Consider the following 26,476-nt stretch of genomic DNA (forward strand, 5'->3'; position numbering starts at 1 on the left):
GGTGAGGATTTGAAGTGGCAATTTTTGGTTTTCCTTGGGTTAATGATTGACTGTAAAATGAGGGAAGTAGATTTGATAGCCCAGGTGAACCGTTCCATACCTATGTTTCAATCCTGAGAATGTCTGGCTTTTGAGCTGCAGTTTGCCTGCTATTGCTCTTCACTTTTTTATTTCACTTGCAGCAGTGAATATTGTTTTTAAAAGCTTATTAGTTATCATTAAAATCTTTGACTTCTATTTTATTATCCCCAAAGGAGACCCAGTGCTTTTGGTTAATCAAAAGTATGACAGAGTGCAATTTAACATGAGATTTAACTTTGGGAGAAAAGAATGACTTGATGAAGACTGGGAAAGAATTGACTAGTTGGTGAAATATATCTTAGCAAGTGTTTGGGTTGAAAACCTTTTATCAGGCTGAGGAAGCACCTGCAGTTGGTTTGTGTGCTCTTCCTGGATGGAAGGAATAATAAAGAAGCCAGAGGCCAGCAAGTATGCAAGAAAACCAGTCAGTGAAAACATAAATTGAGGTGTGATGGGGTGAGGGACAGGCTGGGAGGGGGGGTGGGGAAGGGGGATGTAGCAGGTAAAAGTGGAGTCAGATATCCAGCAGGTTGTAGTGTGTCATAATTCCAATGTCTATATTGAGTCCATGAGTTTCTGTACCTACGAGGTTGACTGTAGGGCTGGGAAGGGAAACTCAGATCAGCTGGGCTGAGACACCTCACTGTCTACACATGCAGATGCTTACTACACAGTAATCTACGCTAAGTTCAAGTACATTTGGTACCTGTAAATACAAGTAGAAAATTTTACTTGTGATTACTTACTACACAGTAGTACACATGTAGATACTGACAAGGAGCAAATTTGCTCCTGGTCAACCCCACCACTAAGGGGCCAACCTTAGGCTAGCCCCAGGGTCCTGGGGCTGGAAGCCTATCTTGCCCCAGGGCTGGACCAAATCTATCCCTGTCCCAATTCCAGGCCCTTAAGAGCCTGCAGGGATGCTGGGGCCCCAGAGCACTTGCTGGCAGCCTGTGACTACTGCTGACCATGGCATCCCCCATGACAGGCTCCAGGGCACCTGTAGCAGCCTGCCTGCACCCTGATGCTGATCCCTGGCACATCATTGCCACATGGATGCCAGGGCCATACAGTCCAGCTGCACAGGGTGCCGCAAGCACATGACAGGCCTGGCAGCACCTGGGGCCACCTACAGCCAGCTTTTGGCCACCAGATCCCACATAAGCTGGCCCAAGGCTACCCACAGCAGCCTGCCTAGACCCTGCTGCTGGTGCCTGGCACTGTATCTGTGCATGCCTGTCTCAGGCCGTGCCCTTGTTGGTCACCAGCCACCAATCAGGGGCTGCCTGCAAATATGTGCCCTTTATGCCCTTTATGCAGCAGCTGGATGAGATCCTCATGCCCTGGGACCCAGGCCACAACTGTGTCATCTATTCCAGCACATGCAGCCTGTCCAAGCCTGTGGCCAGGCACCTGTGTAATACATCACTGGGGGAGGGCCCTTTGACCTGTCAGGAGCTCATCTCACCATGCTCCCCAGCATTGTCAAGTAGCTCTGGGAGCCTGGGCCAGCACCTGCCCCACCAACTTCATGGGCTCAGCCCTGTCCATAAGACCAGGCCATCCATGGAAAAGATGACTGTTCTTCCTTGGAGTGGGGCCCCTGATCAGGCAACCTGACACCATGCCTCTGTGCTCCAGGACACTTCTGGAAGCCATACTTCCTTGCTGCCAGTGGGGACCAACCTGGGCTGCTGGTGACACCAGCCCTGCCCACATGCTAAGCCCCACACTTGGGGGAGGGCCTTCCTCATCCCAGGCCCTACTCCTGCACATGACCCACTCCCTGCCCAGCCTAGCTGCACTCCCCTGGCCCCAGTTTCCTGCCCCCCCCCTCCCCACAGCACACAAGGATGCAGGGGACAGTGAAGAACTTTACTGAGCAGCCTGTGACCCACAGCTTGGTGGACATGGGCCTTTCACACGCCATGGAACATGTCATAGATTCACAGATTGTAAGGCTAGAAGGGACCTTGGAAGATCATCAGGTCCAGCCCCCTGCACCAATCAGGAGAGATAACTGGGGGTCAGGTGACCCCAGCAAGGTGACTGTCAAGTCTCCTATAGATGTTTAGTCTCCTCCACAATGTCAGTGCTGGTTGTGATGTCCTCCTCAGCTGAGGAGGACAGGGACGTGTTGCACAGCCACAGATAGTCCTTCAGGCAGCAGCAGAGGTTGCAGTACAGCACAAGCTTGCCCATCACACTGTTGAAGCTCAGGGTCCCATGCCAGGCATGCACCCAGGACACCACAACCATCAACAGCAAGGTATAGTGGGTCTGGCACCCCTTAGTCCACACAAGCAGCTTCTCACATTGTGCCTGGGACACTTTCAGCAGGGGCACATGGGATGCAGAGTGGGCACAGAGGGTTCCTGGCCCTGGGACACCACCCTGGAGAGGTCCCTTGTGGGAAGGGCAGGGGCCCTGACAGCTCCACATCCAGGTCTTCAGGGAGCCCCATACTGCCCAAGCTCAGGCACTGTGGGCTTGGCAGCAGCACAGGAGGCAGACTGGCCTGCAGGAGAGGAAGGCAAAAGGAGTGGCTCTAGAGCCATGGCAGCAGGTGCTTCCAGGAGCTAGGCCTATCCCAGCCTGGGAACAAGGTGCAGGAGCCAGATTGCCTGCAGGCAGCACCCAGTGGTCTACCTGCCCCTGGGGAGTGAGCAGGAACAGGGCCTCAGCCAGCAGGTGCCTGGGCCAGGGCCTGCCGGGCCAACTAACCATGGTCCCGTGCACACAAAACCCACAATCTGAGGATGGCCAGAACATGGCCTCCTGGTACAGAGCATCTTATCTCAGAAATGTTGCAAACTCTCACAAATAGCCTCTTTCTTCTGGCTCTGCAGGTCCTGCAGTTGCACACAGAGGAAAGGCACCAGTTGGCAGGCAGGATGCATCCTCAGGGTTACCACCAGCCTTGGCCAGGGTCCTGTGTGCGCACCGGCTCCAGCAGAGCAGGGCCCAGGACTGCACCTGGCTGCTGAACTGCCTAGTCATAGTGGCCAAGGAGTGCTTGGCAGATTCATGGGCTTCGCAGGTGGAGGACCTTGTCTGCAAACATACATGGGACCAATGTGAGGAGGCCAGTGACCAGAGGACTAGGAGTTCTGGGACAGGATCCTAGCCATAAAGGAGTGGCACAGGGAGGCCCTGGAGCAGTAGGTTGTCTTTGTGGCCAGGACAGTGAAGGTGATGAGGAGGACCACTGCGTGCAGGACACTATCTTCACTCTTGTGGTCACCTTCATACCACACACTGCCCTGCCCCCTTGCAGCTGCTTCCCACCCAGAAGCAGGACCCCTATGGGCCTGGATGGAGGCTCAGTACCTCTGTAGTGTGTGGTTGAATGAAGTTTTAGCAATATGTAATACAAGGCCAGAACATGATAGCTTAAATGGCTTGGCATTTGAATAGGTTATGTTTAGATAAAGTAATAATCGCATTATATAATAGTACAGTAAAATCTCTGTTATCCAGCATCCCTGGGGTAAGGGGATTGCCTGTTATGTAAAATCTCCAGTTATCTGAAATAACCCAGCAGGGTTTTCAGATAATGCAGAGCTGTGGGGGCTGAGGCAGGGAGCAGTAGTTGTGTGTGGAGTGGCAGCAGCTGCAGGGCACAGGGCAGAGTGGTAGAGCAGTGGCAGTGTGGTGAAGCATCACTCAGTGCAGGGCAGCACATGTGGAACAGCAGTGAGGAGCAGCAGCAGCACAAGCCACCACGTGAGAGCTTCCCTCCCCCAGCCCCGACATCCAGCCAGTGGAGTGGGGGGGAGAGGTGTGGTGGCAGCCACATGCAGAGCAGTGGCAGGGCAGGGTGGTGGGTGGCAGCAGCTGCTGCCACATGCGAGCTTTCCCCCACCCCTTTGCCGTGTCTAGCTGGCCAGCTGGAAATTCCAGTTAGTAAAGTATTCTGGTTATTTAAATGCTGGATAACAGAGATTTTACTGTAATATGGTTAGTATATATGTGTAATCATTTATACAATATGTAATCAAGCTATGTATTTTTATATAGTGTATTAAGGATTGATTGAATGAATGAAGATATATGGAACGTTTACAGTGTGCCTGTGTTAGCAAGAGGAGGTTTAAAGTGCTGAATATGCAAGTTACCAGACAATGAACTGTTAAATGGATGGCTGAAGAACCAGTCTGTGACCAGGTGCAGAGGAGATAGGCTAAGCAACAGGATAAAGGAGAAATTCTGCATATCCTGCAATTTAGCCTAAACAACTTTCAAGGCTGGAAAACTGACTTTTACGACAGGAGCAACCTTGAGCTGAGATAATGAAAAGTATGACAAGGAACAGCTGGATAGAGACGTGCAGGTGGAAGAGTACCTTGATTTTGAACAAAGACTTGAAATCCCTATAAAAGTGGGATGAAGCAATGCCAGACTGGGGAATTCACACTTGGAGCTTTTGCTGGAGCACAGATGCATCTGTTCACCCCCACTCCCATCATCGTCAATGAGCCTGGACTGGCCACCCAGTGCCAAAATTGAGCAAGTAAGCTGATAACTAAAATCTAAATAGAGTGTTTGTTTGTCTATGTGTGTGTTGGTGTGAATGATAGGTTAGTGTACATCTTATTATGTTTTGTTTTGTGTTATCAATAAACACAGCATTGTGACCGTATCCTCCCTCATAAGGTCTAGCTCATGATTTGAGCAATTGGCAATTTGAGTAACACTTCCTCCACTGGCCAGGAGCCCCTGCCCCAACCCCGTGGTCCCCTCCATCCAGTCCCTTGACCTGTGCCCAGCCTCACCACTTGCCTTGGCTCCAAGCAGGTGCAGAGCAGAAGCTGCCTGCAGTGGAGTCAGCACCATGGGTGGGACCTGCTGGCCCTAGCCACTGGCTGCTTCAGGAAGATATGGGGGTCCTGGGAGAGAAGCACCCACCATTGCCTCCAGGTGAGCCCCTCACATGCTGGCCTCACTGCAGCATAGGAGTGCACCCACAGAGGAGTGGCCAGAGGCCTGCCCCCTAGGCACCCCCATATCCTAGGAGGCACACACACACCACTGTAAATTGTTAGCATGGGAAAGATGGTGTTTTATTGGTAGTGAGTGGGGTGGGTGGTGGAAGGCCTCTGTGGGTAGGGGAGGAAGGGGGGATGGGTTCTATGGTGGTGCCCTGGCCACCATTGGTGGGTGTGTGGCTTGCCCGGGGCTTTGTGGGGTGGGGCCCACCACTGTTGCTGCCACCATATCTGGCAAACCCACTGCCAGGTAACCTCTGTCTACTGCACCTTCTCCAGTCAGGTTCAAGAAACAGTTCCCACCCAAGCCTCACAGATTTTATGCAGCATGCAGGTTGCAGTGATGACCCAGGGGAATTTGGCCTCTAGAACCTTGAGGTGGTTGGTGAGTGTATGCCAATCTCCCTTGAGGCAGCCAAAGGCACACTCCATGGAGGCATGGGTCTGGCCCAGGCATCTGTTGAAGTTTACTGAGTGGGGATCCAGCTGGCCTGTGTAGGGCCGTGTGAGCTAGGGGAGAAGCAGGTAGGAGGCATCCCTTATGAGGAGTAGTGGGACCACCACCATGCCCAGTTGGAGCTCTGGTACTCCAGGTGCAAAGCACCCACTCTCCACCACGTCTGGCAGGGTGGAGTTGCAGGACATGCAGGCATCATGGGCACTGCCCACCCAGCCAGCACTCATGTTAGTGAAGGTGCTGCGGTGGTCAATGGCAGACTGGAACATAAGGGTATGGAAGCCCCTCCAGCTGTAGTAGGCATGGTCACTGTGGAGTGGGCAGGTGATGAGGGTGTGGGTCTCATCTAGGGACCCAGTGCACTGGGGAAAACTCAGTGCATAGAACCTGCCACCACCTCCATGGGTTCATGCAACCAGAGCATGGTGTATCCCACCACATCCTGGAGGGTGCTGAACACCTCTAGGGTGCCCTTCCTGATAAGAGGTAAGGTGGCTGAAGAGGTGACTGCCATAGCGGAGGCTGATGGGCATGGCCAGATTGAGCAGGACAATGGCCAGCTGGGTGTCCATGGGGAGAAGCCACCATATGGTGGTTTCCTACTGCTCCAGGTGTGGGTGGAACTGCTTTATGAGGTCCCAGAAAATGGCCCAGGTCATCCAGAAAGCCTCCAGCCACAGCTTGTATGTTATGGTGGTATGGATGATGTAAAGTCACCAGTCCTGGCTGGCCAGATAGGCCCATGACTGGTGGGGCTGGAGGTCCAGGAGGGCATGGACAGGCCTGGTACTGGTGTCCAGGAGTGCACTGTCTGTGTCCCTCCCACATTCTAGGCAGCAGAACAGGGTTCAGGTGGCAGCTTCATGGCAGCAGGGGGCATTGGGTTACTGTGGTGACCTTGGGCAGGCAGGCACAGCACATGGGGGAACTGCTAGGGTCCACAGAGTCCTGGGCCAGATGGCATTCACCACAGCAGTCCAGCAGGGAGGGCACAATGGTAAGCAGGAGCCTGGGGTGCTGCTATGGCTGGGAGCTGGAGGGGAGGAGGAGGGAGGCAGAGGCTGCTCTGAGAGCCTCGGTGTGCTGTTACTGTGCTCTGCATGCTGCTCCCAGCCAGAAACGTGGCTGGCCAGAGAGCAGCACTCAGGACCACCTTCTGAAGATGGCTGCCAGCTAGAGGCAGCTGGAGCCTCCAACACCCCCTGGTGGCTGAAGACAGGGATGCAGGCAGCAGGGCTGCAGGGACCAGAAGCAGACTGATGCCAGGAGCAGCAACTGTATTCTTGGGTCCTTGCTGATGTAGATGCCTGCACAGGTCAGTTTACTATAGAGTTGCCACATTATTTGCATGTGTAGATGTGCCCTGTAAGAAGCAATTATTATTCTTCCCTCCTGCAGGCTAGACTGAACTAAGAAAGAAGCACTTGATTTTAAAAGTTCAGTGTAGGGAAATCTAATCTCTGTTTGCTTCACACTTAGTAATTGTGTAGTGGAAGGGTTTGGAACTGGGTTCAGGTTTATACAAGCCAATTCATTGTATATACGTTGTGCCAGTCAGAATAAGATCTATTAGGCACATCAGTGATTTGTAACAGAAAGGATTTCACTGTTCCAGGTGTATTTTCAAAGTAAACTGGTCCAGCTTTTCAAGTGTAATTATAAGATTGGGTAGAAAGAAACTGTAGTCTTAAAGTGCATAAAATCCCTTCTGAAACAAAGCAGTTGACAAGTCTGTCCAAACATAACACAGCAATGCACTAGCAAAGCAAAATAAACATCATTCGTGTGGTGCTCTGTCTCTAACCGATCTGAAATACTTGAGCAATATCCTTTTCCTCCTTCCCAGGCTGTCTCATGTCGGGGAATATTTAGCCTTTAAAAAAACACAGTTCCAACTCACATTTAGTGATAGTATGCCAAATCATGTGTTCAGTTACACTCTTGAAAATCTAGAGCAGCTCTACTCTAGTCTTCATTTGCACTGGTGTAACAGAACAGAATTTGTCACTGGACTCTTACTATTTTTTCATCCTTTTTTGTTCTCAAGGGGGAAGGTGTGACACCCCATGCTTTGGATCAGAGGTCTTGATCAGGATAAGACTTCTGGTTAGAAGTGGGTGTCCTCTATCACCAGAGGTTCATCTACATCATAGAAAGACAACCTGTTAGAGGTACTCAGACTTGGCCATGGTTTTAGTAACACAATGAAGAAAGAGGATTTTTGGAACAAGTGAGGCAGGCCTCACAGGCCTCAAAAAAACAAAGTCCTCAGAAATGTTACTCAACATTTGTTGCCTCGGATGTCCCATAAAGACATCAGTTGCTGAAATTAATTTATACTTCACTGTTAGATTTCATTCTGCATAGTAATTATAAAGTTTCATTAGATATGAAGTCTAATGTGCCCTAGAAACAATAATTTATTTTATTTTTTAACATGGCTGCTTTGATTTCCCAAGGTTTGCTATTGGCTTTAAATCCTATCATATTAAAAAAAAGTATAAAACATTTTATTTCCTGACACAACAACTTAGTTGCCACAATGTTTTATTAAGGGGCATGCTGGGTGCATCTACACAAAATGCTGATTGAACAGCAGAATTGTGTGGCAAAATCCGTGATGCAATGCTATTGCACAGTGGGATTAGGTTACTGTGCAGTAACATAACAAAAAAGGCACTACTGTGCAGTACCTCAGGTTATAGATTCATAGATGTTAGGGTCGGAAGGGACCTCAATAGATCATCGAGTCCGACCCCCTGCATAAGCAGGAAAGAGTGCTGGGTCTAGATGACCCCAGCTAGATACTCATCTAACCTCCTCTTGAAGACCCCCAGGGTAGGGGAGAGCACCACCTCCCTTGGGAGCCCGTTCCAGACCTTGGCCACTCGAACTGTGAAGAAGTTCTTCCTAATGTCTGGTCTAAATCTGCTCTCTGCTAGCTTGTGGCCATTGTTTCTTGTAACCCCCGGGGGCGCCTTGGTGAATAAATACTCACCAATTCCCTTCTGTGCCCCCGTGATGAACTTATAGGCAGCCACAAGGTCGCCTCTCAGCCTTCTCTTGCGGAGGATGAAAAGGTCCAGTTTCTCTAGTCTCTCCTCGTAGGGCTTGGTCTGCAGGCCCTTGATCATATGAGTTGCCCTTCTCTGGACCCTCTCCAGGTTATCCGCATCCTTCTTGAAGTGTGGTGCCCAGAATTGCACACAGTACTCCAACTGCGGTCTGACCAGCGCCCTATAGAGGGGAAGTATCACCTCCCTGGACCTATTCGTCATGCATCTGCTGATGCACGATAAAGTGCCATTGGCTTTTCTGATGGCTTCATCACACTGCCGGCTCATGTTCATCTTGGAGTCCACTAGGACTCCAAGATCCCTTTCCACCTCTGTGCCACCCAGCAGGTCATTCCCTAGGCTGTAGGTGTGCTGGACATTTTTCCTCCCTAGGTGCAGCACTTTGCATTTCTTCTTGTTGAACTGCATCCTGTTGTTTTCTGCCCACTTGTCCAACCTATCCAGGTCTGCCTGCAGCTGTTCCCTGCCCTCCGGCGTGTACACTTCTCCCCATAGCTTTGTGTCATCTGCAAACTTGGACAGAGTACATTTCACTCCCTCGTCCAAGTCGCTGATGAAGACGTTAAAGAGTATCGGTCCAAGGACCGAGCCCTGCGGGACCCCACTGCCCACACCCTTCCAGGTTGAGACCGACCCATCTACCACGACTCTTTGGGTGCGGCCCTCTAGCCAATTTGCCACCCACCAGACTGTGCAGTCATCCACGTCATAGCCTCTTAACTTGTTCACCAGTATGGGGTGGGATACCATATCGAAGGCCTTCCTGAAGTCCAAGTATACGACATCCACCCCTCCTCCTGTGTCCAGGCGTTTCGTAACCTGGTCATAGAAAGAGACTAGATTGGTCAGGCACGATCTGCCCACCACAAACCCGTGCTGGTTTCCCCTCAGCATAATTTGCCCTGCCGGGCTCTCACAAATGTGAGCCTTGATAATTTTTTCAAAGACTTTACCAAGGATGGAGGTGAGGCTGACTGGCCTATAGCTGCCCGGGTCCTCCTTCCTCCCCTTTTTGAAAATGGGGACCATGTTAGCCCTTTTCCAGTCCTCAGGGACTTGGCCCGTGCGCCACGAGCGTTTGAATATTCCTGCCAGTGGCTCTGCAATGATGTCGGCCAGTGCCTTCAGCACCCTCGGATGAAGCCCATCCGGGCCTGCCGATTTAAAGGCATCCAGTTCTTCCAAATGACTCTGCACCACCTCAGGATCTACGTATGGAAGTCTGGCGCCTTGCTGCTGCCTCTCTACAACCCCAGTGAGAAACTTGTCGTGCCCCTCACTTAGGAACACTGAGGCAAAGAACTCGTTGAGGAGTTCAGCCTTGTCCCCCCTATCTGTCACCAATTGTTTCTGCCCATTTAGCAGTGGTCCTATTCCTCCCTGGGCCTTCCTTTACTCCCAATATATCTATAAAACAATTTCTTGTTGTCTTTTACTTGGGTTGCCATCCTCAGCTCCATGGTAGCTTTGGCCAGCCTAACTGCCTCCCTACAAGCACGAGCAGAGGAGGTATATTCATCTTTAGTGATCTCACCCCGTTTCCACTTTTTATGTGCTCCCCTTTTGGCCCTTAGGCTGCCCTGGATTTCTCTGGTCAGCCATGGAAGCCTCCTGGCCCCTTTCCCTTTTTTGCCTCGCTCGGGGATCGTCTTGCTTTGTGCCCGAAGGATCGTTTCCTTTAGGCACAGCCACCCTTCTTGGGCTCCCATCCCTTCAAAACTCCTACTCTGCAGTGCTTCCTTGACTAATCGCCTGAGTGCATTGAGATCAGCTTTCCTAAAGTCTAGCACTTTCACCCTACTAGTTACATTAACCACTCGCCGTCTTATGTTGAATTCTATTATTAGGTGATCACTGTCTCCCAAATGGCTACCGATCTGGAGGTCCCCTATCATGTCATCTCCCATTGCCAATACCAGATCCAGTATGGCATTCTCCCTAGAGGGACCATGCACCTCCTGTGTCAAGTGGAGGTCCTGTACACAGGTAAGAAACCTGCGTGAGTGATGGGACCTTGCTGTCTGCGTCTCCCAGCAGATGTCAGGGTAGTTTAGGTCCCCCATGACTACCGCCTCTTTAGCTTTTATGGTCTCCGAGAGTTGCCTCAGGAGCCCCGCATCTATTTCTTCCCCTTGGTGTGGGGGTCTGTAGCAGACCCCTACCACCAAATCCCTTTCTCCTTGCCCCCCATGTAGCCTAACCCACAATCCTTCTACTTCCTCAACCTTGGATTCTGTCTTGATGAGGGTTGATGTATATTGCTCACTGACATAAAGTGCAACCCCCACCCCAGTCTTCCCCAACCTGTCCTTTCTATACAATCTATAGCCCTCAATATGTACCGCCCAGTCATGGGATGAATCCCACCAGGTCTCTGTTAGCCCCACTAAGTCATAGGTGTTTAGTGCAAGCAGGAGCGCTAGTTCATCCTGCTTGTTCCCCATGCTCCTAGCATTAGTATATAGGCACTTGAGCCCTGCGACTGGTGCCTTTGCTGCCCCCCCGCTCCAAGTCCCAAGGGGCCCATTGTTTCTTACCTTCTTGTTTCTTACCTGTTCTGTAGTGTTGGTCTCCCCATGGCTTTCAGGTTTCCAATGTTCTCCTTCTTCAGGCTGGGCTGTCCTTGTGGGTGCCACATGGTTTGGTGGTCCACAGCTTCCCCTGCCCTCGTACTCCCCTCCCCCCGACGAGCCTAGTTTAAAACCCGCCGGAGGAGATCCGCCAACCTAGTAGAAAACACACGCTTACCTTTAGGGGACAGGTGAAGCCCATCCCAGCTGAGCATGTCCCTCGTCGTGATGTGCGGGTCATTGTCTAGGAATTCGAAGCCTGCCTCGAGACACCACTGCCGAAGCCGCCAGTTGGTCTCTCTGATGCAGTTCTCCTGCCGTCTTCCTCGTCCGGTCACTGGTAGGATGGAAGAGAAAACCACCTGTGCACTGAACTCCTTCAGCACGCCACCCAGAGCACTGTAGTCTGCCATCAGGTGATCGGGGGTTCTCCTGGCCACATCATTAGTACCCACATGTACTAGGACCATGGGGTAGTAATCGGTGGGCTTGATCCTGGCCTGGATTACCTCCGTCACATCCCGAATCTTTGCTCCAGGGAGGCAGCATACCTCTCGTGCCGAGGGGTCCTGGCGACAGATGGGTCCTTCTGTACCTCTCAGGATAGAGTCGCCTATGATGAGCACTCGTCGCCTCCTCCTCTGGGTCCTCGTGGATCTCTTGATCTGTTTGGAGTGTGAAGAACGTGGTGTTTCTTCTTGCCCAAGGGTGTCCTCCTCCCCTTCCATCTCCTGCAGGGTCACCAGGGCCTCGTACCTGTTCTCCAGTTGGACTGGAGAAGCTGGTACCAGTTTACTGCGAGCTGCTCCGGTCCTGGCTGTGACCGTCTGCCACTCTGCTGTGGAGGGCATTCCCCGGGCTGCTTCTTCCTTCGGTGCCTGGGCCTGCAGGGAAAGGAAATATCTGTCAATTTAATCCTCTGCCTCCCTGATCCCCCTCAGCCTGCTAACCTCCTCCCGGAGCTCCCTCACCTGCGCCTCCAGAGCCCTAAGACGGGCACCTGCCGGACAGGTGTGGGGGCCCCCAATCTCTGCCCCCCCCGGCCCTGCTGGGGATCCCCCACAGGCCAGGAGGTAGGGGGACATCAGCTCCCCCATTTGCTCGGTCTGGGTGGAGGCCTCAGACCTGCCCCGGGTAGCCTTGTCCCCCTGGGCAGAAGCCCTAGCAGCACTCCTCATCGACACCATTGTATAAGCTGCTGTTTGTAGACCTGTGCGGTGTCTACACCCTACCCCTACAGGAGTGCCACTCCTGGCCCTTCCTGCCCGCCCGCTGGCGCGAATGCCTGCGCAAATGCCGGCGTGCTCTTACAGAGCGCGCCTGTTTGCGCACTTTGTTCGCACCGCACAGCTCGGGAGCGCGGCTCCCTACCGGCTCAGCTATATGGGACCCGGGGGGCTTCCCCTCCGGATCCGGCTCAGCTGTGCCGGGTCCCTCCGCCCCACTTACCTTCAGGGGATCAGCTGCTGCTGCCCCCGCTGCCGATTCCTCTGCTGCTGCTGCCGCCTCCGGTCAGTCAGTTGGCAAAAGGGGCACACGTGCATGCGGGACACACGTGTGCTGACTCCTCTCCTTCCCGCTGCTGGTTCCCGAGTGCCTTGCTTATACAAGTACTAAATAAATGTAAAGTAACCACTGCACAGTAGCATCTCATGTAGATGTGGCCACTGACAATCTAAGTAACATTTTGGGTCTAACTCATCACTGTAACACTCCAGGTTTACACTGATGTGTCTCCAACAATTTCTGTCTTCTCTTTTTATACTTAACTTTCACTTTTACATACTTCCTTTAGTATGAAAACATTCAACTCGCAACAACAGTATACACACCTGACGTGTAGTTGCCATGCTCAACCATGTGATAAAAGGATTCTTCTTATGCTTGTGGTCAAGGCCATCAACAAGGCCAATTGCACCTTGTCGTGCATTAGCAGATACATGACCAACAGATCGAGGGAGGTGATGCTCCCCATCTATGTGGCATTGGTCAGGCCTCAGTTGGAGTACTGTGCCCAGTTTTGGGCACTGCACTTCACGAGGGACACAGAGAATCTGGACAGGGTTCAGAGAAGGGCCACTCACATGATTAGTGGTCTTTGTGAAAGACCTTACGTGGGGAGGTTGAGGGATCTGGATCTCTTCAGCCTTCACAAGAGACAGCTAAAGGGGAGACCTTGTAGCTGCCTATAAGTTTATCAAGGGGGGAAAACAGGGAATTGGAGAAGCGCTATTTACCAGAGCACCCCTAGGAGTAACTAGGAATAATGGGTACAAACTAGTGGAGAGTAGATTCAGGTTAGATGTTAGGAAGATTTTTTTTACAGTAAGGGTGGCCAGAAGCTGGAATGGGCTTGCAAGAGAGGTGGTACTATCACCAAACTTGGAGGTCTTCAACAGGAGGCTTGATAGTCACCTGGCTGAGGTCATCTGACCTTGGTCCTCTGTCCTGCCAGGGGCGGGGGGTCGGATAGTATGATACTTTGTGGTCCCATCTGACTCTACAATCTATGAATCAATGAAACTATGAATTATTCAATATATCAAAAGTCATCCTAAAAGACATTAAAGTTCTTGAAATAAAAGGACTGTGGGATATGGGAATAACAGGATAATATCTTGGATTCCTGGATGATACCCAAATTAAGGTCATAAAAACTAGAAAATACAGAATCTTCTAGCCAAGAACATTGCCATGCCACAGAATTAATTTCAGTGTGGCATATTTTGACTGTTACAATGAAGGACTACTGTTTACTTTTTTGGTATATGTAAGATATATGTGTGAGAGTGCACACGCATATGCATATCTACATGACTATAACAAGGTGTTTCATACAGTTGAATGATTTTATAGCTTGTGTATTTTTCCCTTACCAAAAAGTTGCTATTAACAGAGGTTTTTGCATGCCTGAATATCAAGGGTAAGGGGCTTTTGAGGCAACTACCTAAGCACCTATACCTGACTGAGATGATGTCAAAGTAGGGACCTCTGTAATATCAACAGCTCCTCAGCAGCTCTATTTAAGGCAGAGTCCTCTGTGAGATTTTTGCCTCAATTCCTCATCAGTTGGCCGATCTGATGTCAGGGCAGAGGATTCCTGGTACCGAATGGCTCAGTACATCCAGCTTGCTTGTCTGATATCTTGGCCTATATTTTTGTGAGTTCTCTAGTTTAGCACCATCTAATTCTCTGAGCTGGCCTCTGTGAAGTTGCTGGATAAACCTCTCTAATTTTATGAATATATATCAAGACAGAGATCTCTGGGAGGTCTTTGTAATATAAACTCTAACTTTCTGTGTTTGTGAGAAGGTGACTGTGTATGAAGTGTCTAACTCAAAACCTCTTAGATTGCTGGGATAATGCTAAGACATTGATGTGTGTGAGCTCACTGGCTCAGCAGCAAGCTTTATTTTCTGGGATGAATGGAAAGGGCTTTGGGAGGTTATTGCTGCAGAGTGGGAAGGATGGCAGGAAAGGAGAGGAAGAAATCTCTTCCATCCTAGCAGTACCAGCTTCCTTATTCCAACCTTTTATGATCTGCCACACACTGGACAGTGAGATGTTGTCCTGTGACCCATATTGAGTTATCCTTTTTGTCTGCAAAGTATTCTTGAGTACATGAAATTACATGATGATTTTTCAGTCATTTATGGGTAGCATCAATTGCTTCTCACTACTCATGTCTTAAATATGATACTTTTGACACTTCGAAAAAACCCCATGACTAACTAATAATTATTAAGTTTATATGGTCCATCACATCCATACTTGTTATAGAATGTATAAATCAGTGGACAAAAGTATGAAAAATAATATAATATTGCTTTCCATATATGCCTCTGCAGCTATTTGTCTGAGGCAAATAAAGCTCATCTATAGGGTGGTGGCAGTGAATCCTGGAAGGGAGGATCTCCAGAAAGCCTTGTCTACCTGCAAACTACTGGTGCACTCTGTGCCCAGTAGTGGCTCAGTCCCCACCCACTCCATACTCATTCCCCAGTGACTAATTTCAGGCAAGTTGGAGACCAATATTTTCTTGTGTTCCCTCACCTGTTTATACTTATTTGTTGTCCTGTTTTATACTTAAATCTTAAGATATTTGTAGTAGCAGCCATCTTTTTATTCTGTGTCTGTATAACACTTGGCAAAACAGAATTCTGGTCCTCCTGGTGCTATGATAATACAGGTAATATTACTGCCTCCTATTGAAGCTCCTCCTTCTCTCCCCAATGTCCAAAAACCACAGGTCTCAACTTTTTCAATAATTCTCTGTTTCATAGGCCCCATCTGCACATTACACATAAGGCATGATTAACCAGTTAATTAACCCCCATACAGTGTGGGGCAGTGGGGGGCAGTGAGGAATCACACCTTCCCTCACCTCCGCCAGGCAGCATCCAGTGAGTCAGGGCTTTTTTTTAAAGGACTGGGAGCTGGAGCTGGGTACGGCAGCCATGGGGGGGCTAAGGGAGAAGGCGGGGGTCGGGGGTGCTCAGGGAGGCTGGGGGAGCAGGCAGGGGATAAGGCCTGGCAGGGGTCCCCCATGGTTCCCTCCCCTTCTCCGGCCTCCCCTCCCCCACCCCCTACTTACCAGCTGTGAGTCCTTCTCCAGATTCCTGCTGCAGTGGGTGGGGACTGCCCAAATCACCGAAGGTCTCCGAATCTTTTCCAAATCAATTTGGAGAGCTTCAAATTGATTCAGACCTTTTTATTTGTCCCCTGATTCAATTTGGAGAGTTGGCCACCAAATCGGGACGAATCTTCTCTGAATCAAATCAGGACCCAAAGCTTTGCACAGCCCTATTTAGATTCATAGATTCATAGATTATAGAGTCAGAAGGGACCACGATGGATCATCGTGTCCAACCCCCTGCCCCTGGCAGGAAATAAGACCGAGGTTAGATGACCCCAGCCAGGTGACTATCTAGCCTCCTTTTGAAGACCTCCAAGCTAGGTGATAGCACCACCTCTCTTGGAAGCCCATTCCAGATCCTGGCCACCCTTACTGTGAAAATTTTTTTCCTAATATCTAAACTAAATCCACTCTCAACTAGTTTACACCCGTTATTCCTAGTCACTCCCTGGGGTGCCTTAGTAAACAGCGTTTCCCCTCTTCTGCATTGACCTCCCTAAATAAATTTATAGGTGGCCACAAGATCTCCCCTCAGCTGTCCCTTGTGAAGGCTGAAGAGATTCAGCTCTCTCAACCTCCCCCCATAGGGGCTATCACAAAGGCCACTAATCATGTGAGTGGCCTTCCTCTGGACCCTCTCTAGATTCCCTGTGTCCGTCTTGAAGTGTGGCACCCAAAACTGGACACAGTACTCCAACTGCAGCCTGACCAGTGCCTCATAGAGGGGGAGCATCACCTCCTTTGTTCTATTAGTCATGCACCTGCTAATGCACGACAAGGTGCAATTGGCCTTGTTGATGGCCTCGTTACACTGCTGGCTCAATTATGACTCCAAGATCCCTCTCTGCCTCCGAGCTGCTGGGAAGGACACTTCCCAACCTATAGGTGTGCTGGGGGTTCCTCCTTCCCAGGTGGAGTACCTTACATTTATCTTTATTAAATTGCATCCTATTTCTTTCTGCCCATTGATCCAACTTCTCCAGATCAGCCTGAATCTGCTCCCTGCCCTCCGGTGTACTAACTTTGCCCCATAACTTGGTATCATCAGTAAATTTGGAGAGGGTGCTCTCTACGCCCTCATCCTAATCACTGATGAAGATATTAAATAATATCGGTCTGAGGACTGAACCCTGCAGGACCCCACTGCCCACCTCCCTCCAGCCTGAGAAAGAACCATCCACCACCAGTCTCTGGGTGCGGTCCCTAAGCCACTTGGCCACCCACCTCACTGTACAGGCATCCACTCCACAGTCTGCTAGCTTCCCAATGAGGATAGGGTGTGAAACTGTGTTGAAGGCCTTCCTAAAGTCCAGGAAGATGACATCAGCTTCGGCTCCCGTGTCCAGGCAGTGTGTGACCTGGTCATAGAAAGCTACAAGGTTTGTCAGGCCGGATTTACCTGTGACAAACCCATGTTGGTTTCCCCTCAGCATCATTTCCCCTGCTGGGCCTGCACAAATGTGTTCTTTGATTATTTTCTCTACCATTTTCCCAGGACTAGAGGTAAGACTGACTGGTCTAAAGTTACCCAGCTCATCCCTTCTCCCTTTCTTGAAAATGGGCGCCACATTGGCCCTTCTCCAGTCCTCAGGGACCTGGCCGGAAGACCATGAGTGCTCGAACAGCTGTGCCAGCGGCTCAGCTATGACACTGGCCAATTCCTTCAGCAGCCGTGGATGGAGATCATCTAGGCCTGCTGACTTGTACCCATCCAGCTCCTCCAGGAGCTCCTTAACTATTTCAGAACTAACCGTAGGCAGACTGGTGCCATGTGGACATCTGTCAATGATCGAAGTGGGGGAATTGGCTTGGTCAGTACATAGAAATACTGAAGCAAATAACTCATTGAAGAGCTCTGCTTTTTTCCCCGCATCAACCACCAACTGTCCTGATGTGTCCTGCAAGGGCCCTATGTTGCTCTGAGCTTTCCTTTTGCCCACTATATACCTGAAGAAGGACTTTTTATTGGCCTTGATTGTTGAAGCCAGTCTGAGCTCAAGCCCTGCCTTGGCCTGTCCAACTGATTCCCTGCAATAGTGCGCCAGGTAGATATATTCCTCCTTGGTGACTGCTCCCTGCTTCCATTGCCTATACATCTCTTTCTGTGCCCTCAGACTCTCCTGGAGTTCCCTGTTCAGCCAAGGGGGCTTTTTAGGATGTCCTGACACTTAAAGTATTGAAAATGAATGGTGTAGCAACCAGCAAGCAAGGTAGAAGGAGGAGAAGTGATATAAATAGGAGGTTGGAGGAGACACCCAGAAGCCAGTTTGTTTGCACATGGCTTGCATGCTGGCTGCACTTACTACATCTCTTTAATCTCCATAATAATAACCTAGTTCCACTGTAAAAGTGTGGATTTATGCTTAGGTTATTGCCCAGTACATGAAACATTGGCCTAATTTTTTCCTTATGATATGATCTAATCTGCTGTGCATTTAATTTAAAAACTTTTGTTCCATATTATTCCACACTTTGGACAAAAGTGACCAAGTTAGTGTACTTAACACCCTATTATTTTCACTATTTAGACAGAACAAGGCATTTGTAAATATTTTATTCTGGGAGGGCCTAATTGTCTTTTTTTCCTCCACAGTGATTTCTATGGGCTAGTCAGTGTTTTTATTGAAATATTTACAACAAAAATAATGATGCAAACTTTTACACTCATGGGGTGAATTATCCCTGACAGTTCTTAAGCAGTTTTCAAAAACCATGCTGCAATCCAGAAGGCACACAAGTTACCCATGAACTTCAAATGGGACCAACTTAGATGCTTAAAATTCAATACACTTCAGTGTTTTGCTGGATCAGAACTCCAGTGCAACAGTGTACCAGTGCTACCAACAGCTTAAACTCTAATGGTAACCTGACATAGGTTTTTTCCCCATGTCAATAAATCCCCTTCCAAATTTCAAACTAGAATTTGGTCTGTAAGAAATACTGCTGGCTGCTGCCTCACTGATGAAAAATGGATAAAACATTTCCTAGTGAGGACAAGGATACATTGGTTAGCAAATCTTTCTTTTTCTGTCAAATCATAATTTTAGTTTTCATTCCAAATTTGATTTACAATAATAGAATCATAGAGAAGTAGAGTTGGAAGGGACTTTAGGAGGTCATGTAGCCCAGACCCCTATTCAAAACAGAAATATCCCCAACTAGATCATCTCAGCCAAAGCTTTGTCTAGCCAGATTTTACAAAGCTGCAAGGATGGAGGTTCTACCACCTCTCTGGGTAACCTGTTCCAGTGTTTTACTACCCTCCTAGTAAGAAAATTCTGCATTAAGTCTAAAAAACTACCAGATCCCCATCATTTAAACAAACAGTAAGTCCACTTCATCTTATATCAGCAGCTGAGGTTGGACACAACAGCTGATTTAATTGATGTGTTTGCAGATGCCTAACTGGTATATACATAAAACTTTGCTCTTGAATGCTCCTTCATGTGAAGCCAACAGGAAACAGAAGGAGAGACAGGACCAAAGGGACAGGAAAGAAAGGAGTCAAATACTGACTTATTTTGTCCAATGAGCATGCCTCTGTGTTCTTTAGTTATCTTTCACTTCTTTGGGAAATGTATTTGAAAGACCTAACTAGAATTTAGCAGTCTCTGAAAAGAACACTGTTAATTCCTCTACATTCAAGAATTTTTAGGTGAAGAATGTATATACTACAGTTCTTTGAATATAAGATGCATTTCTTAAAACAAAGTATTTCTGCTTCAAATGGCTTCAGTTAAGGGGAAAAAAAGCTTGAATATGCATCATAGAGGCTGTATCTTTGTTGATGTCTTTCTATGATTTCCCTCTCCCCACCACCCACCTTAAAATAAGTAATCAAATTTGGTTGTGTATTTGTAACAGATCCCTTTGGCTATCAGGCCTCACCTGCTTCCCCTTTCCAGGTACTGAATGCCTAATTATCTATTGTCTGCCATGACTTTGATAGTAGTATTATTGTGGAGTAGACCATCAGTTTAGTTAAAGGTGTCTCTGTTCCTATGTTTACATCACTGGGCCTATTCCTGCTTAGGCCTGTGTCCCCTTATCAGCTCCATCACTTTCAGTATAAATCAGCCTTTCAGGCTCATCACTGTCAAACCCAAAATTTCCTGGGCCTCTCTAGCCCAATAATCAGTCCATAAGGCCGCCTTCTTCCCCTCATGGAACAAAAAGTTCTCTCAGGTTCACTAGCTGAAAAAAAAACAATCCCCCAAACATACTACATGCTTCTCCATTGTGTCTTCAGCAGCCTCTGATCTCCCTTCTGACTTCCTCATTCATCATAGCAAAGACTTCTACAGCCCTTTCCTAGGTCTCTTGTTCAGCCTCTCCTCAGTGTGGCTGGGATTATCCCAGCTCCAGTTCTAGTGGGCCTATTCACAGCTTATTGTTTCTGATGCCACATGTACAGATGAATAAGAACTCTTGTTAGCCCTGTCAGGGCCTGACTAACTGCTCTTCTCTGGAGCTGGGTTTATATATCCCCATGGATTGCCCTTTCCAGCCTTCAAGCACCTGCATTGAAGGCTCAATACCCTTTTCTTATTCTTACCCCACCCCCCACAAACACTCTCTAGTGAGATTGGGGGGGGGGGTCATAGGCGGAAGGAAAAAATATTATTGGGGGGGGCTGAGTGTGCACATATGTGTGCATGCATGCACCTGAACCCCCCCCCCCGAAGGTAAGTTTGTCATGAGGAAGAGGTGTGGGCAGGCAGATCAAGGCTCCCACAGTGAGGGAGGGAATGGGGCAGAGGCAGGGGCATGGGCTGGGGTGAATGGGGCAATAGGGTAGGTTATGAGATGCTCACAGCCCAGGCAGCTCATTCAGGGGTGTGTGTGTGTGGGGGGGGGGGTTTCCTGCTGCGGTGCACACCACAGCAGAGGCCCAGTGGGCATGTGCCCCCCCCAATCTGTATGTGGGGTTAGTGCAGGCTGTTGCTGTGCACTGGGGCATTGTGTCCCATTGCCTTTGTCCCAAGAGCATGTGATGCTATGTGTCTGCTGCTGCTGGGTGGGCAGGGGATGGGGCACAGCCTGGCAGCAGCAAGCATATGGCATCATGCCACTCCCAGAGCAGCAGCAGTGGGGCGCACAGCCCAGCCCACAGTAGCAGCCTGCCTTCACCCCATGCACAGATTGTGGGGCATGTGCCCCACCTTGCCTCCCCCAGGATGCAAGCAGTGGCAGGAACCACCCCCTCCCCATGCCCCTGGATCTGCTGCCTGGGGCTTTGATAGTCTCATGACCTAGACTGGGGCCCTATTCACCCCAGCACCTACCTCTACCCCATACACATTGTAATGTCGGGCCTCAATCTCCCTCCCCCCCCCCTTTCCCCAAGCCCCTACCCCTTCACAGAGTAGACTTAAACTTGCCTGGCTGCTTTGCTGGCCAGTATTCTACACACCAGAACTTCTAGAGGATTCTTTCCAACCCACAGTGCAGGCAGGAAATGCACATAACTACCTGGTAGTGGACAACAAGGATGTTTGGGACTTAAGATTGATCTGCCAGAAATAAATGCTGGTTCATCATGTACAGAGTCACTAGAGGAAGGATGCTTCAGCAGGGAAAGCTTATTTAACCTTTTATAACTGCCAGCCCTCTGCCCCTCCATTTTTGCTTGTTTACTATCTTTTTAGTCTACATAACTGATATAGTTAAAGTATACAGAATTATGCCAGTCAATACTATCCAAGGATCTGGATCTTTATTTTATTTTTAGTGAGCAACCTGTAGCACCTTTCTTTGTACAAAGATGATTTATCTAGCAATGATAAATCTTAGCATATTTTGCCAAAGCTGTAGTGAGAGTGTTGTAGTTTCAGTCATCTTAATGCTACTGGTTTAGCATCGTAGGATCCTCAATTGAATTTATATTACCTCTAAGAACAGCAATGACATTGGAAAGACAACCCAGCCTATTTCCCATTAGGGCTAAATACAGACAGTGAAAAAGTCGAGGGGTGAATTGATTCAATCTTTACAGGCTAGTCTAAGCTGTGTAAATTGAACCAATAAGCAAATGAACAGACATTCACTTTTGATTCTGGAAATTCAGCCACATGTCTGTAGTGGTCTACAGTTTACTTTAATCGGTAGCAGATCTGGGATAGATGTTCAATGAACTGATTTAACCTAAATAAGTTGAATCTGATACTATATCCTTCCAGGCTTATCTTAACTATTTTTTAGCCATTTAGAATGTGGTTTATGTGCACTGAACTTCTGTTATGTTACAGATTTGAACTTTTTTTTGATCACTTAAACCAGTTTATGTGCAATTTCTGTCCCTAGCCTAGAAGTATCATTTTCTCATAAGTTTCCATGGTTATTTTCTCCATGTATTCAAAATAAATTTATTTTCTCTCAAGCCCCAGCAAAGAAAATAGTATGCTTAAAAAAATCAGAGAACTTATTTTCCATTCATCATATGATGAAACTGCGATTTGTTATGATACCACACTTTCTCCTTCCCATGAACAGATGCTCACCTTCTCAGAAAATATGTGACAGTGTCAGTGAAAGAGGGAGAGGAGTCATCTGTCCTGCACAGAACTCTGTAGGAAAAAATTGCTGGTAAGAGATTTTTTACTCAGAAAAATTCACTAAGTGATGTACATGTACAGAAATACAAGATAGCAGTAATCAATCCCTTCTACTTTTGTCTCATGTCCTATAAATAGTTATGGCAGAGCTATTAGTTTTGCTTTTACATTTGCAGTTGTTAATGCCTTGTGACACTCAACTGTTTGGCATCCTTTCATCTGTGAGAGATGGTGGATATTGCAGCCTATGATGTAGATGGTTTGCAGTGTCTCACATGACTGAATAGTCTGATCTGAGATTTGCATAATCTGTAGCAGTGGTTGCAAGTGTATAAGGCATGATTAGGTGGTTCAGGAGCTGCTTGCTTCCTATGGACTTTTTTCTCTTCCAGCTGTTGGGACCAATTCCTGTCGTGGACTTTGATGCCTTGGTGGAGACAATGACACCACTTGTTCTGATCATTTGCCAAAGTTTCCCATTGGTCAGGATCAATTCCAAATGCCTTCATAACTCACTTGCATGCATCTTTGTAGTGAAGCTTGGGATGTCCTGTTGTTTTTCTTCCTTCTGAGAGTACCCGATGCAGCATGTCCTTGGGTATACATCCATATTCCAATCTGCTTAGATGGTCTAGAGAGTGCAGTTGTCTCTGTTTGAGTAAGGCTGTCACACTTGGTAAATTTGCCCTTGGAAGAGACTCTGCATTGGTAACTTTATCTTGGCATTTGATGTTGAGTATGTGGCATAAACAGCACAGCTAGAACCTGGTTAACTTTTTCTCTTGATGTACATAATTTGTCCATGTTTCAGCACCATACATGAGAGTGCTGACTAACCAAGCTTTGTACACTAGCATTTTGGTTTTGATCGTAAGCTTTGAGTTAGGTTGCTGAAGGTGGTGGCAGCCTTTCTGATGCAAACATTAAGTTCTTCATCCAGTGAGAGGTTGGTGGTCACTGTGAAACCTAGGTAGCTGAACTTGTGGACTACTTCTAGCTCTTACCATCAGCATAAAGAAAGGGAGTTCCACAAGAGCCATCAATCACTCTTAATGTGACACTCAACTTTATTAAAAAATGTATCTAGAATAAGGCATAAAGACAATGTTGGGAATGTTTTAGTGAAAATACTTTCTTTATAAAATGCTGATTTATTATGACAAACTGTTCTAAGGTCAGTTTGATAAATTTTTATATCTTGAAAAAATAAAAAAGAGGAAAATATCAAAATTCTTGAAACAGACTGTTTCAACATCTTTAAAATGAAACAAGGATTTCTGGTTCAAAATTACTTTATGCTTCTAAAAGTTAAAAGTGTACAAAGAAAGGATGAAATATAAATGAAGTGTCATCAAAATGAAATATTTTGGTTGTTATGAAATTTTCCTCTACCTTCCCAAATTGATTTCTGATTAATGGCAATTTAAGATTTTGACTTTTCAGCTTGATGGGGATTAACAAGTGAAACTGATACTGGAAATTTAAAAAACCCCCTCAAACAAACAAATCCAGTTTTCTGTTACCCAATTTCAGATTGTTTCATATTTTCCTAACAGACATCCATGCAATGTATTGAATGTGGTACTGATAAGAGCAGGAGTCAGATATTAAGCTTCTGCCAACCAAAAATGCATCCTAAGCACAATTTCATTCCTATATCATGGACCATGTTTTACTAGATTTAGAATATTTTCAAATCATTTTCTGGTCAGAACAGGTCTCCCACATTTAAAAGCTCTTCATTTCAACTCATCTTGTCAGAGAATACAATGGTGTATATCAATATATCATTTAGGAAAAATCAATTTATAAAACACTTGCCTCCTTCTTTCCCTGATGGGATTAGAGAAAACAGTTTTATTTAAACAGGAAAACATCTCAAATGAAAAGATGCTCAAGTCCCTCTTTCTCTCTCCCTGACACACACACAACCATGCACTTTATGATCACTGACACGTGGGTTCTAAATCATCTGAAGGGTAAAACTTTTGTCAGAAAGCATAAAATCCAATAAATCCAATAAATTACTATCACTGTCTGGACCCTCCCCACAGGCCTGTTTGCCATGGGAGACTCTGCCAGGAGTATGAGACTCTGAGCAACATAACTCTGCGAATCATTTGGAAACACAATCCTCTCCACTAATACAAGGCCTTGGTCCACAGAGAAGAGATAATTTTCTTCAGTTCTTTCTTAAAAGTGCAGGTTGTTAATCATAGCCAGACACAATATTTCAGCTGATGGTAGAATTCACAAAACAAGAAAGAATGAGGATCATTACCTGGCAAACTATAAGAAACCAGAACATATGGAAAGGTACCTGGAATGTCTAAAAGGAGGTATTTTCTATTGAACTGATCAATGGGAGAGTCATCACAACTCATGGAAAAATACCAAGGATTTACAGCAAAAAATAGCATAAATTGATTGCATCCAAAAATATTCAGAAAACCCCAAGATGCCATTGTGCACCACAAAATAAACAAAGAAGGAATGAAAAAAAGCATGGGCTGACTGTGGGTGAAGCCTCCATTGGAAGTCAACACAAGAGCAAGAAAGCCTATAGAAGTCCAGGCTGTAAAGAGGTAGTTTCTGTTAGAATTCAACACTTGTTCAGCACTAGAGAATGCTTAGAGGAGAGAAACCATATTAGTGTCCCGACTGTTTAGTTTCAGAGAAGTACTGTGAAGTACTATGAATGTTATCATCATTGCCAATCCCTTGATTTGGGGAAGTTCTCTATCACAGCTCTATCACAACTCATTGATAGGTCTTGAGGTGACTTAAGAGCCCCTGAGCCTCAGATTCATCCACAGAAGTTGCAGGTCTTTCCACAGGGGAGAGTAGCCTGTAGGCTTGGATTTATCTCCTTTTCCTTCCTCTTCTCTTTTCTCTCTTTTGAGGGGAAGATGCTTTATCTCAAAATGAGCTGTCACTTGGTTGAGGTTGCAGGACATTGGAGTTGGTTAGCAGCAAGCTGTTTCCAGCTCTTGATATTGGCATCCATTGTTTTGAGGTATGCCTTTAGTGTTTCCTTGTAGTATTTCCTTTGGTGGCTACAAGATCACAGGCCACAACAAAGCTGGGAGTAGGACACTTGTTTTGGAAATTGAGAGTTGGGCATCTCAAAACAATATCCAGTTCAGTGCAGTTGGTGCCTGAGGATCATTCACTCAGTTCTGGGGAATTTTTAAAAAATACGTGAAAAAGAAGTTGGAGTGTACTTGGTAGCTATGTTGGTCTGAGACAAGAAGACATACAAAAAACTAGAACTCTTGGTTCCAAAATGATACCTTTTATTAGACCAACTGGGAAATTGCAAGAAAATTGTTCTTTTCTGCAAGCTTTCAGGATCAAAGTCCTTTCATCAGGCTCTGGGAAAAGTATAGATGGTATAAGACCCTAAATAGTCAGACCAACACGGCTACCAAGTACACCCCTGAAACATGGAAGATGCCAAATTTTAGCCAATTTTTTATTTTAAACTTCATTGCAGAACAAAAAGACAGATATTTTTTACCTCCCTGCTTGCCATCTGACACCTCCAGAGAAGGAATTCTACCTGATCTACATATCAAAGAGCTCCTCAGCACAGGTCACAAAGACACTCTCATGGACCTGGAGGGATGGCCTTCCATCTTCAGCTCCCTCTGTGCAAAAACGAAATTTATTTCGTACCTATGGAAATTTATTTCCTTCCATCTTATATGGACCATCTTATACCATCTATAATTTTTCCAGAGCTTGACAAGGAGACTTTGATCCCAAAAGTTTGCAGAGAAGGACAATTTTCTTGAGATTTCCTAGTTGGTCTAATGAAAGGTATAATTTTGGAACCAAGAGTTCTAGTTTTTGTATGTCTTCTGAAAAAGAAGTGACTTTCAATTATGGAAGGTATTCTAGAACAACAGAATTGCTTTTATATAGTAAGGATGCATTTTCACTTTTAACACCCATTTGTTTAAGATACCAAGAGTAATGGGTCTGATGACCCTAAGTGCGAATCCCTCACAAATAGCTTTTGATAAATAATAATAGGACATACAGATAATATACAGAAGTTCCATAGAGGAACAATTAGCATGCTTGTGGTTCATGTATGGTGGTCCA

At 47.2% G+C, this 26,476-nt stretch overlaps 1 long non-coding RNA gene across 1 annotated transcript in view; it reads left to right on the forward strand.

Annotated features, from left to right (window-relative positions):
* The window catches only part of LOC132250643 (uncharacterized), a 41,259-nt gene extending 17,682 nt beyond the window's left edge, over positions 1–23,577 (forward strand). Inside the window, exons 2-3 of the long non-coding RNA XR_009462240.1 lie at positions 22,305–22,397; positions 22,759–23,577. This is a non-coding gene — a long non-coding RNA (uncharacterized LOC132250643). The remainder of the gene's footprint in view (positions 1–22,304; positions 22,398–22,758) is intronic.
* Positions 23,578–26,476: the final 2,899 nt, after the last annotated feature.

This window comes from Alligator mississippiensis, chromosome 5, assembly GCF_030867095.1.
Source record: "Alligator mississippiensis isolate rAllMis1 chromosome 5, rAllMis1, whole genome shotgun sequence".
NCBI classification, from domain to species: Eukaryota; Metazoa; Chordata; order Crocodylia; family Alligatoridae; genus Alligator; species Alligator mississippiensis.